This window comes from Melozone crissalis, unplaced genomic scaffold (genome assembly GCF_028551555.1).
Source record: "Melozone crissalis strain CALT ecotype California unplaced genomic scaffold, PUWL_Pcris_2 ptg000002l_1, whole genome shotgun sequence".
Lineage (NCBI taxonomy): Eukaryota > Metazoa > Chordata > Aves > Passeriformes > Passerellidae > Melozone > Melozone crissalis.
This window is the reverse complement of record NW_026535780.1, coordinates 25,204,113-25,214,877: the sequence shown is the minus strand read 5'-3', so window position 1 is coordinate 25,214,877 and position 10,765 is coordinate 25,204,113. Positions and strand designations below refer to the sequence as shown.

At 37.2% G+C, this 10,765-nt stretch overlaps 1 long non-coding RNA gene across 7 annotated transcripts in view; it reads right to left on the bottom strand.

The window, feature by feature from the left end:
• Nucleotides 1-248: 248 nt before the first annotated feature.
• The window catches only part of LOC128937003 (uncharacterized), a 61,672-nt gene continuing 51,155 nt past the window's right edge, over nt 249-10,765 (bottom strand). For 6 of the 7 annotated variants that reach the window (XR_008483037.1, XR_008483038.1, XR_008483025.1 and 3 more), the window contains one exon: nt 249-416. This is a non-coding gene — a long non-coding RNA (uncharacterized LOC128937003). Of the gene's footprint in view, nt 417-6,320; nt 6,507-10,765 lie in introns of all 7 variants that reach the window. The other variant, XR_008483027.1, reaches the window with a different exon arrangement.

Here is a 10,765-nt window from a genome sequence, read left to right as displayed (position 1 = left end):
AAATGTTGTTGTCCATAGTGGGGAACCTGGGAGATGGTGGATTCACTAATGACGGATCTTCCCCAGTGCTTCTTATTGTTCAGGCCATGCCTCTCTAAGTAATTAGATATATGTTGAATTTTCAATTTGGCAGAACTCGTATACAGTACCCTCATATCATAGTGCAACAATTTCTTTCACACAGTTTGTGGGGGCTGAAAAAGGGAGTAGTATTTGTGACAAGATGGCAATGATAAGGCAGATGTGTCTTTGTACACAGTAGTAAGATTTTATTTCTCAACCAACAGGAATTCAACACAGCAGTGAATAAGAAGAGAAGCTGCCAGTACTCCTCTTGGCACTGTTTTAATCCTCCACATGGCCTTTCATGTAGACTCTTCTGGTGCTCCCCATGATCTCAGTTATTCCTGCAAGACCTGTAAAAATTTTACAAAAAGAAAATTCCTTTTCTAAAAGCTTAGAAAAAGCTACTTAAAATGAGAATTAATGAAAATTAAAATGAATGTACTTGATAAAAAATATATTTTATATATAGTATCTCTTAAATATCTTGTTTGTAAATTAAAGAAAAAACAACATAACAAACCAGCAACAAAAGCCTCCTCTCATACTAAAGATTTTATTAGACTACTTTTGTAATAATTCTTTTCCTCTTTTTGATAGTCTTGAACTATCTCATCACAGCTTTAATTAGGATAACCTTTTATCTGTTTATGTTCTACAGTGACATTTTAAGATTGGCCTTCAGTGAGAGCTTTGGGTGATGTGTACACTGAGGCTTTGGAAACTTCTTCTGGACAAGCTGCCAGCAAACAATTACCCATCTAAATGTCAATAAGCCAGACATCAGTTGTCAGTTTGCATCATTTCTAAAAGCCTGCTCTCTCTGTAGACTACATCAAAAGCAGAATGCACACTTTAAAAAATAGAACTTGATTTTGATCATGTGTTAAGCATTTTTATCCCTAGGGACTTGGATAAATGGTGTAATACTTCAGAGCATTTAACTTACTCTTGTGCTGTTCCAAAATCAAAATATTTACAGATAAATTTTTAGAATATTGAGCAGAGGCCCTAAAGTGTTTTTTTAAATATAAAGTTACATCAAAAAAAGATGTTTACTGAGAGGAAAAATACTCAATGGCAGTTTTAAAGAAGTATGAGTACTAACATTTGTGTGTGTTATGGGAGCATGGATTGGAAAGTAGTTGTGGCTGATGTTGAGTGCATCTAGTGATGAGACCATGTGTTTTACAGATCAAAAATACTACTGTTGAAGAAAACACTATTTACTTTCACTGTCATGTAGCCATTTTTTTCCCACCTCGTATTGGTGAGTTAACTTCTGTATCAGAACAAGAAAATCACTAATTATTGCCAGCAAGGTAAGCTAATTTTATTAGCAGCAAGCTAATTTTAATTCTCTTGGTGTTTCACTGTTTCTCTCTTTTGGCACATCCAGATTTTTCTGGATTGGTAGGAGATGTACATTCCTTTCAGTAGGTTCCATGGCTAGGACAGCTTCTAACATAATCTTCCTCTTCATTGTAGTGATATACTTGAATAAGAAATTACAAAGTATTTCCATTTATAAAAATATGAAAATGAATGCTGTACTTGATAAATATATGTATTAATGAAAAATACCTTAAAATGTGAAGAAAATAATCCACACAATGATTCTACCCTCCTTTCTTCCTACCTTTCCTGACTAAAGGACATGTATTTTTCAATTATTGACCATCCAAAACAATTTAAAACCTCCAACAGGGCCATAATCATGGAACCACAGAATGGTTTGAGTTGGAAGGGACCATTAAAGATCATCTATTCACAGTCCCCCTGCAGTGGGCAAGGACACCATCCACTAGACCAGGTGGCACAAAGCCCCATCCAGCATGAACTTGAACAACATCCTGGGATTGGACACTCACAATGAAGATATCAGACCCACTTCTCTGGATACAGACTGTAAAATCTTAGTTACCTGCTTAACCAGCTACAACACACATTTAATAAAAGCTCCACTTGCTTTTGATGCTGCTACTCTTGCAGAAGCTCCATTGTCTGTGCTTAGACTTTGGGCTTGGCTTTGTCCTCTTAGGGTTTGATGGAAAAAGCAAAGCACAGCATGATAATCCTGTCATTAGATCCTCCACCAACTTACACCTCTCTGATGAACCACTCCCTTTCCCATTCCCTCTTCGTCTCCTCCATGTGCTTTAATTGATATTCATTTCAGAGCTAAGAAAAGATTTGCCCCAGAGATAGATGAAGCAGTTATGATTGTATTTCAAAGATTTATACTTGATCTACAAATCTATGACATAAGTCCCTCATATATCACCTCTTGATCACAGCATTTTACTTTGGCATGTGTCTGACAGACAAATTGATCAACTCTTCTATCCCAACCAAACCTCTAATATCCCTTCTTAGGTTCTCTTTTACTTTGGCCTTTATCACAACTGTAGAGTTGCAGGGAGATACGTTATGCTACCTCTACCTGGTAATAAAATAAATAATGGGAGATGGAGAGATCCCTTTGGTGTTGACTCCATCTGCAGAGCTTGGAAGTCATTCAGTGGTTAATCAGGGACATGCTATTGTTGTAAAGTTACTAACTTGACTTATTACCAAACTTCTCCCTGTCTACAGAGTTTTACCGAGTGTAATGATGTACTTTACCAGTGAGATGTACTGACATAACTCTCAACACTACATATCATCAGAAATACTGTTAATATAATTGTTACCACTGGGAGCCAATCAATGGATGAGCTGAAGATCTTCCTCTTAGTAAGCAAAAAAATACATACTACAATATATTTGTTTTACTGTTGGTTGCTTTTCTAATACACACTTTTTCTCTCTGTCACATCAAATAATCTCTGTTAGTCTCTTTTGACTTGAATAAACCAAAGAGAATATGAAAATTGCTCATCTGTGCCTTCGACTGTGTAGTGGTTTATCCCACCTGGCAATTCAGCCCCACACAACTGCTTGCCGACTCCCCCCTGGTGGGAGAGAACTAAAAGGGCAAAGGTGACAAAACTCGTGGGTTGAGATAAAGTTTATTAAGTAAAGCAAAAACTGCATATAAGCAAAGCAAAACAATGTGTGCATTCACTGCTTCCCATGGGCTGGCAGGTGTTCAACCATCCCCAGAAAAAAAAGGTTCCATCCCATTTAATGGTGTTTTGGGAAGAAAAACAACAGTACTTTGCACATCCTCCCTTCCTTCTTCCCCAGATTTATATGCTGAGCCTGATGCCATATGATCTGGGATATCCCTTTGGTCAGATGGGGTCAGCTGTCTCAGATGTGTTCCCTTCTAAATTCTAGTCCACCGCCAAACACCTTGCTGTGGGAGTGGGGTGAGAAGAAGAAAGAGTCTTGACTCTGTGCAAGCACTGTTCAGCAATGACAAAAACATTCCTGAATTATCAATACAGTTTCCTGCACAAATCCAAACCACAGGCCCATGTCAGCTACTATGAAGAAAACTGACATTATGCCAGGCAAGACCAGCACGTGCTGTGTGAAGAAATGAATGTTATAATGACATGGCTGGGATGCTGTTGCAATTGGATTTGCATTCTACAGAAATCATTCCTCTTTAGTAATCTAAAAGGCAGCAAGTCAACGCTGTGATCGAGGCTTCACTATAGTCAGGGGATGGAGGGTGATTCCTGCCACTTCTTTTAGCCATAAGCTCAGAATTAAATGAAGCACACTGTGGAGATGCATCCAGTCACACATTGCACTGGAAACAGAGATGTGCAAATAAAATTAGGTATCCAAAGCAAACACATTGCTCATGGCTGTTTAACAGCCTGAATTAGCTTGTGTAAAAGTAAAACCTTACCATTGATGTCCACAGCACCAAACCCATTTTCAAACAGCAGAATAGTTATAATATTGTGTTACTGCCTTGTGCTAACAGTTGTGCTAATGATAGCGCTGATATGTGATCACTGAAATTACTCAAGACATAAAATTGGATGACAATTATTTCTGAGGATGGATTTCTTGTTCACACATAAATCTCTATTTCTTTGCCCTTCTTTCATTATCAGACAGCTCATGGCTCAGAAAGAAATGGCTTTTCCATTTTAGAGCTGGATTAGATCACCTCCATTGAGGAAGCATTATGAAACCAGCATAGTTACCTACTGAGTATTGACTGAAAGTTGTACTTGTAAGTGATTCATCTCTTCATGTGTTCCTAAGCACTTATTAAAAAAAAATATAGGCCTAAGACAGATCAAATAGAAAAGGATAGAAGGGATTCAGAGGGATCAAAGTGAGAAAAGGTTACTCCCAAAAGCCTTCTGAAATGGCAGTCTTCAGCACTGAACTGAAAGTACTCCACAGTTATTATCTATTTGCGAACAGAGCTTGGAGCATGCCAACAGGGAAATGGTCTTTCCTCTGTAGGGATCATTCTATATCCCAAACAAAACCTTGTTTCTTAAATTACACTTGTCTTATGAATTAGGAACTTCCAGCTCTCTTTCTGCATTCCTTTTGCATTTGTGTAATTTACCCTAAGTGTTGCTATGGCGTGCAGTGGGATGGCACAGCACTGATTGGAGCAATATTGCTCTGGCAGCTGAGCTTACTCAAAATGTTCTAACACTCAAGGTATTTCTGAGCATGCATAAAACTTCATTTAGACTTGACATATTGTTTATGATATCTCCTTGTAAGTTGTTCATTCACTGTCTATCATTATGAATTATAGGCTCAGGATGACACAGTCTTTTGAAACAGCTTGGTTCAAAAACAGAGTTACTTTTTGTTGATAATCCCGTCCTAAAAATCCACTTTTTTTTAGTTTTGGGATATATTCTTACTAATATGTTCTATATTCATTAAAGATTTTTGCAAGTCAGTAAGCATCTCTTTACTTTGCACACACCCTAAATGATATAAATTCTTCAGAATTCTCAACATCTCTTCTTTTGGCTTATTCTGAATCTTCTGCTCTTCTTACCCATTCCTCATGTAGCTCAGACATCTTGTACTGCAGCATTTCATTTACTTTTTTTTCATTTGTATGTTAACTGAAATTCAGGCTGTCAGAATGTTACTGCACATAACATCACCTTAGAGTCATGGCTTAAGTTGAAATTTGAGTTGAAACTTCCTCAAACAAGACATTCTCTATGTTAAATTTCATTAATGCCCAATCACATATATCTCCTAGTGATAAGTTTAGCTACAATTATATCACTTTCAGAGACAGCATTTGAGCCTCTGTTCCCCATAGCCCAAGAGAACTGGCTGTGCTAAGGAGGACCATCTTCTTTTGTACCTATTCAACCTGCACTATTTTGTATAGAAAATTACTTATTACACCAGGGGCAGGACAGAAGATAGGGATAAAGGAGAGAAAGTGAGAGACACTATCTTATTAGTTAAGACCTCTTTTAGAGGGTGCAAGTATTGGTGGTGGGCTGCAATAAATAAACATAAGAGAAAAATTTGCTTATCTGAGACTGTTACCTAGTTTAGTGTCTAAATATTTGGCTTACTGTACTTATCCAGGGTGTGATTTCAGGTCCATGATCTGAATCACACAGATCTGAGCACATTTGCCTAACCTTTGAAAACATTTCCTTGTGTGGGTCACTTTGCTAGATTAAGGCTCAGCAGACATTAGGATCTATGTTCAGTGGCACTTTGTTCTATTACCACTGCAGTTATGACAAATATTTTCAACTTTGGCCATAAGCCTTAGGGAATTTTAATATTAAAGATAGTCAGTAAACCATGAATCTGCACCTGATAGCTATGTCTGTCCTCAGTGTGTTTGTTTTTCCCTTTTTCTTTCATTGAATAAAGCTTAGCACTTGAAAAGGGTACATTAGTTATGATATTTTAGGATCAAAGGCCTTACTCAGTCGTCTCCAGTGAAACAAAATATTAATTGAAGTAGCCCTCTAGCAAAACAATTGTAATATACCTTTCAAATCTGCAGAGGGAGTGGCCACCTTTGGTATTCAGATTCAAAGGTTTCATAGGAATGTTGGCGTTTCCCTCTCTTCTCACATTCATGATCAAAGAGTCCGTAAAATTTCAGCTTTGATTAGCCTCTGTCTTTCTAGGCAGTACCACATGCACTGGCAAACTCTGGCCTGGATTTGTAATATTTTTGAAGCTGAATAATTCACTGATTCATTAATGCTGGGGACTGCTCATAGCACACTAATAAAAGTGTGCTCCCCAGCTGCCAGAATTTTGACAAGATCCAAGGCAAATGTGAGACATCTCCATGTCTCCTACCCTGGAAAAGGGCTTAATTGCTTTCTCACCACTCTCTCCCAGTGGCAGCCTCTGGACATTTTGTCACTCTTGTAGCATGAATTGTGGTTTACAGCTACTACTGAACGCAGCTGGTGGGATTCAGTCTGCAGCCATTTGGGATGCTGCAGGCTTTCCAAGATATCTACATGGGGCTGGCAGAAATGGCACTGGACCTGGTACAGCAGACCATTACCCTGCAGAAGACATAAAAGGCAGGAGAGATACCTGTGGCATCTCAAATGACAATACACACTTTTGCCTGGACAACTGAGTCATACCCAGTAAGCCAAGTCAGGAACACTGCAAGAATTCACAAATCTTCAAAGTGTTCTGACTCACTTATTTTCCATCCTGTTTTAAGAGTATGTTCTGATCTAACAGCCTCCTTTCAGCATGTTTTAAATGATGTATAAAGTGATAAACCCAACTCACTAGAAGCATGGATATTTTTTCTATGATTATGCTGTTCAATGCAGATAGTTTCCCTACTTGTTGCAACCAACCACCAAGTCCCATGTCCTTCCCTGAAATTTCCAAAATAAATATTTTAAAGTATTTATGAGACATTTATCTTTAATTATTCCACTCTTCATCTTTGCAGGGTCTTGACTACCTTGATCTGGAAATCCTCTATTTCCAGTAGCTGTAATATGTGTATAAGCATATTTGCCTACACACTTCCCTTATTACAGATTTTGGTTAAAGATACAGTTAAGTGCGACTTATGTAAAGAGATGGGACTAGAAATACTCACAGTTCTTAAATTAAAATACTTGAAAGGTTTTTTTTAGTTCATGTAAACAGTACAAAACGTCAATATCAGCAATTATTTGGGTAGATCTGGCAAGTATCACAGACAAGGTATAAGTGGAGTACAAAGATGGATTGAATATCTTTCCACAGTTTCTCCCAGGTCTATTTTCTTCAGTTCAAATACATGACATAAAGCAATGTGGAAAGCTTCACATTAGTCAAATAATATCTTTGCTTTATAGTAATTTCAAATATTTACAGTCTTTAGAGGAAAGAATAACAGAATTGTGAATAACTACTGATCATCATTTAGGATCTGGTAAAATGTTTGGACTGAAACCCTGAATTAAAAGAGATCAAGATATCACCTCCAGTTCTTTCATGTTTACTTATGCACTTGGACCTCAAGGGGAGTCAACTAATGCTTAAAATTATTTTAAAAATTCAAGCTGGTAGTATTTATCTGGCCTGCTTCACATCCAAATTTAATTTTCCTCTTTTGTCTTTAGAAAGTTATTGTCATCTTTCTTTATCTTTTTTGGTTTGAAATGCGCATTAGTCATAGTACCTCTTTAACAAAAACAGGTCACCTGGCTTGATGATGAATGCCTCTCATCTTCAATAAAAGCACAAAGAATACTAAAATCCTCATCAGACTAATTAGTAAGAATGCCCTTGAGCCAGCCACAAGTCTTAGTGAGGATCTGTCATGAGTTCACAGAACTGCTATGTCTGATCTTTTTATTTACTTCTTTTCAATAATATCTGGTCATTCAGTGGAGATCACAGACACAGAAATCACTGGCTTGGGAATATCAGTATTTTTTCCCATATAGTTAATTTCAGTGCACTGAGTTGATCACAGTTTTCAATAATGAAAATTGCTCATATGCAGCTGATTATATGGCACAGAAACAAATACTAAGCCAAGCAAAATATAAAATACTTTACTTAACAAATTGATCAGAAAAACAGCGAAGAAAAGTTAATAATCTTTGAAAGATCTGTATTTTGTCATATACGGAAAAATAAACAAAGGCACAGTGGTCAATTTATTTCTGGTTTTGCTTTAAGAAGGAATATATTTGTTTTAATAACTTTTCTGTAGTTTGAGTCAATACTTTCTTTTATTTACTTTAGTTTTGCTGTCATTATCACTGAAGTAGGGTTTTTTCCTATTTCAAAATGACATAATTTACCAATGAGTCAGAATCATAGCTCCATATAGCCTTTCATTTTTAACATAGAATAAAACAATGAAACATTTGTTTGAAGACAGAGCAACAAATCCATATGTGTCAGCGTCAGCTTACTTCCCCAGGTCACTTCAAGACTTGATTCACCACTTTTTAAGACTGTATAAACATTTCAGGAAATGGTAATGAGCACAAGTCTGCACTAAACAGTTCTAGATTTTGTTGTCATTAGCTGTCTGATTAAATTTTAATTTTATTGCCCAATTACAAATTTTTGCCCAGAACTGAGATACTGGCATTTCTGAGAAGTAGCTCAGGATTCATTTTTAAAAGCATCAAACTTATTCTACGGTTGATTAACAACATTCCACAAAGAGAAATCCAGCGAGATTTCTTTTACTCTTCAATATTTATGGTGTTGTTGTTAAGCTTCAGGATCAGCACTAAGGCATGTCTTCTATCCTGGAACCTACACTCCTCAAATCCTAAAATCTGTATTTCCACACATCATCTTATTTGTAGCTGTGGAAATTACTCTGTGTGCCCAACATGCTTTATGATTTCCCAGTTGCATACTGTGGGATGGAATCATAGAATATTCTGGGTTGGAAGGCACTTTAAAGATCATTCAGTTCCAAACCCTCTGCCATGGGCAGAGACACCTTCCACTAGAACAGGTTGTTCAGAGCCCCACCTAACTTGGTCTTGAACACTTCCAGGGGTGAGGCATTCACAGCCTCTCTGGGCAACCAGTTCCTGTGCCTCATTACACTCACAGTAAAGAATTTCTTCTTAATATCCAATTTAACCTACCCTCATTCAGTTTAAAGTCATTACCTCTTGCTCCGTCACTATAAACTCTTGGAAAAAGTGCCTCTCCAGCTCTCTTGAGGCCCTCTATAGGCAGGGTTCTAGGTGCTCTAAGGGAAGGTGCTCTAAGATCTCCACTGTGTCTTCTCCAGGGTGAACAATGGGACCATTAGTTTTACTGCAAATGAACCATTAACTATATTTGCCTTACTGTACTCAGAAAGCTGAAACCTTCTTCTTCCTTTCTCTCTGTTAGGGCCCAGCCCATGCCTGGAATTTCAGGGATGAAATTTCAATTCCTGATGTCTAGATAGGTAGATAGAATTTTATTAGAAGCTTTGTCCCTGAAACAAACTTCCTATATTCTCCTACATGAAATGCATAGTTTCTACTTGTTACTTGTAACTTGGCTGTTTCCAGTATCAGCAGAAATACTGACAGCAACCTGAGAGCTCCAAGACCTGTAAAACTCCAAGAAAATGGTTTTCCTGCCCTCCTTGCTGCCCTTCCCCTCACAGCTGTAAGACTGAATAGCACCTGCAGATTTTGTCAGGCATTCCTGACACCCTCACAGAAATACCTTTTCTAGTTTTGCATTCAGTAGGCTTCCTACAAAAACTATGAAAAATGATTGTGGTAGTGTCAGTGGGGTGACTTCACAGTAAAATTATTTTATCATTACTTGACAATTCCATACAGAGATGTATTGGAATAGGAAAGCAGGAATTACAACTCCATCCTTTAACTTGCTGGGCAGCAGATCCTTTAAGATGCTGAAAATAACAGCGTTGTGGGTTCTATTCTCTTTCAGGGATTTCCATAACAAACAGAGGGGACTTGTAAGTGACAAGATGTGTCATCTAATGCCTCCTTTCAGAAGGGAAACTCAAGTCATCCAGTGACATACATCCACCTGTTAAAAGTATTAATAAACCCCTCTGTGTTTTCAATAGATAAAAAACATATTTTGTGATTCACTAAAAAAAGAAAACCCCAAAATATTCCAGTTCATTTTCTTAAGAAGGTGTCAGCTCTGAAGCTTTTATACCGGGCAGAATGTAATGTGGCCATTACCACAACCCAACAAGGAACAGTATACATAAAAACCATTACACTTTAATAGGTTGTATTTTCAAGTAAAATTAACTATTCAAATCAATTAGACTGGAACATATGACCTTTTTAGAATTGTGGTTTTAAAAGATGAAAATAAGAGGTAATTGTTTCAGCATCACTGCCCTGAAATTTTTTGTTGTTTCTGTTTAAGAATCTACAACTTTCTGAGCAGCTCCCTATGGAACTAAGTTTTGTGGTTGATTATCTTTGACTATGCACCTGTAATTATATTTTGATTCCACTGGAGGAGGGATTACAATTTTTCTACCAAGTCAACAGGTTCAAGGCTAAGATATGAAAATTTATTTTTTCAGGACCTAAATTTTACTGCTCCTTTCCAGAACTGTTTACTGATATTTCCAGCCTGTTACCCTGCCAATAAAGTTTCAATTATGTAAATATGCTTCTATGGGTCCAGATATGTTTATGGGGTGATTTTTCTCCTTCTGAAATTGTTGCTTTGGTGTTTTGGTTTTTTTCAATTTTCATCCTCAATCACTAGTACATGATCCTTTGTAGAGGATGAGCATCACAAATCATTAACTTTGCTTTATTATTTGTTATGCCAAAGGACATGC